Source organism: Oratosquilla oratoria, chromosome 9, assembly GCF_046742065.1.
Source record: "Oratosquilla oratoria isolate Oo_2021 chromosome 9, ASM4674206v1, whole genome shotgun sequence".
Lineage (NCBI taxonomy): Eukaryota > Metazoa > Arthropoda > Malacostraca > Stomatopoda > Squillidae > Oratosquilla > Oratosquilla oratoria.
In genome coordinates this window covers 39,893,092-39,895,591 of record NC_134785.1, presented here as the reverse complement: position 1 = coordinate 39,895,591, position 2,500 = coordinate 39,893,092, and the positions used below count along the sequence as shown (strand labels likewise).

The window sequence follows — 2,500 nt, the reverse complement described above, 5'->3', positions numbered from 1 at the left end:
GTACGCATATATACATGTATATTTCGACCACTTTCTTCTAATCTTGTTTTCCGATAGTGGAAGGCATTTATATTTATGAATATATGCATACGTACATAGAAACATATATGTCCATACATAGGTAGGCAAATACATAATGTATACGCATGTGGATATATGAATATATACACATTCATATGTATATATAATGTAACTATATGCATACATATGCATACGAATATATCATTAAAATTTGCAGCAGCTTCTGCGTTCACGAGTTTTTTGCTGACATTCTCGACTTTTCTTATGCTAGCGCGCTGTGTCGTGCTAAGTTCTCTAATTACCTGGCCAAATAGCATTGGTGGTATAGGTAAAGGCATGGGAATTATCTTCTTAATTTATATGCAGCGCTTTCGCCTAACAGTTAGGCTTCTTCAGTGCTAATGAGTACTATAATAATAATAAATGTCGATAGGTAAGTGAGAGGTGTGGGAGCAAGAGGGGGGGGGGTGATAGGTGAAGGTAAAGTTTAGAAAGTGAAGGAAGTGTGAGTGTGATAGTGTGGGGCGGACCCACTTGCATGGTGTTATTAAAACGTTAACGGTCATCCTATCTATGCTCTAATAAAAAATTCCCTAGCTAGCTAATCATACATATATGGTATGAAGGAAGGACTTGTTTTCTGTTGTACATTTTTATTTGACTTTAGGTTTTGAATATGGTTTTAATCTATTGTAATGTTATTGATTTAATTGGATACAAGTCCTTCCTTCATTTTGAACAAATTATACTAAATATTTACATGAGTTGGGAGCAGGTGTGTCTATATAGTGGCAAAGTGCCGTGAGTGTTAATTAAGTTTCTTGGTTTAAGTTCTTATTTTCATTTATATTTAATTTAAGTAATAGAGTGAGTCACACTTGCTTCCATTTATTTTATATATATATATATATATATATTTTTTTTTTTTTTTTTTTTTTTACCAATAACATATTGAGTACTGTGTGTGGGAAATGACTATAAATACACAATACACAGATCACAAACACTTCAGTGCTGATCCGGTTGACCAATCAGGAAGCAGGACGCGAAGCGCCGCCCTCTGGCCTAGCGGCTGTGAGCCGAAAGCTGAGCTCGATGTCTTTTGATGTGGGGATAGTGAATGGGTCCGGAGTCTGTCTGTTCATGGTAGGGTTTTTATCTTTTATGTATAAGGCTTCTAGTATATGAAGGCGTGTGTGGTTTGTTTCTGTCTGTAAAATAGTGATGCCCTCCTCCAAATTCTTTCTTGTCAGTGGGATCTGATGTACGTCTTCGTGGTGTCGCTTGATAGCGCCATTGGAGAGGTGAAAGGTGAGGCGCCTCGTGAGCTTCGTCGTAGTCATCCCTATGTATGTTTCATTGAGGGCTTCACATTTCCCTTTTCTGCAGGAGTATTCATACACGAGATGGCTACGCTGAAGTTCCGGTGTCCTCTGGCAGGGGTTGTTCTTGATAAGGAGTTGGGATGTCTTCATGTTTTTATAGAAAATAACCAGATCTATTTTGCCATTGTCGTTGGTGGGTTTTACGTCTTTGTAGATGATTTTTCTAAGGGCTTCCTCGTCGGCTCTATAATGGGTGGACATGGTGTTTTTTGTAGAATTTTTTTATCCTGGCTTCTCCTACTGGCTTTTCTGCTGGGGTTGAATACCATCTGTCAAGGTGCCTGTTAATGGCGAATTGCACCTCTCTATTAGAGAAGCCATTGTTTACCAGGACCTGCGTCGCTCTGTCGAGCTCTGCGTGGGTTTGGGCCCAGTCGCTACAGTGCGTCAGGGCCCTTCTGTATAAAAAATTAAGAAGATAATTCCCATGCTTTTACCTATACCACCAATGTTATTTGGCCAGGTAATTAGAGAACTTAGCACGACACAGCGCGCCAGCATAAGAAAAGTTGAGAATGTCAGCAAAAAACTCGTGAACGCAGAAGCTGCTGCAAATTTTAATGACATTTGCCTAAAAGAGGATCTGCTGCCCAACTATAGCAATATGAATATATGCATACATAAAAACATATGTCCATATATACGTATGCAAATACATAATATATACACATGTGCATATATGAATATATACACATCTTTATGTACATATACACAAACATATGTACACAAGCACACGTATACCCATGTAAACAGATCATATGTGCATACGTATACACGTATATACATGCATACAAGCACACACGCATAGAAGCATGCACGCGTATTTATGTATTCATTTATTTATTAAATTAATTTATCTATTTGACATCGCTGATGCCTGACAGTATCTCTAAGGTTCCTTACACAGGAGGACAGGAACCCGCTAGCCCCGTCTTCAGCTAAATAGGTCTCTTGTTAACCCTTGTCCCTCCTGCAGGTCGCCCATGGAGAGATGAGTGGTATGTCTGAGGTCAGTGTCCTTTTTAGCACTTATTCTAACTATGTCTAGTAAAGAAAATAAATAAATAAAAAGAATACATAAAAAATCTAGAAAG

At 38.3% G+C, this 2,500-nt stretch overlaps 1 protein-coding gene across 3 annotated transcripts in view; it reads right to left on the bottom strand.

Moving 5' to 3' along the window:
• Positions 1–2,500, bottom strand: part of IA-2 (tyrosine phosphatase IA-2) — a 737,060-nt gene that overhangs the window by 580,604 nt on the left and 153,956 nt on the right. The gene's annotated exons all lie outside the window — the stretch shown is intronic.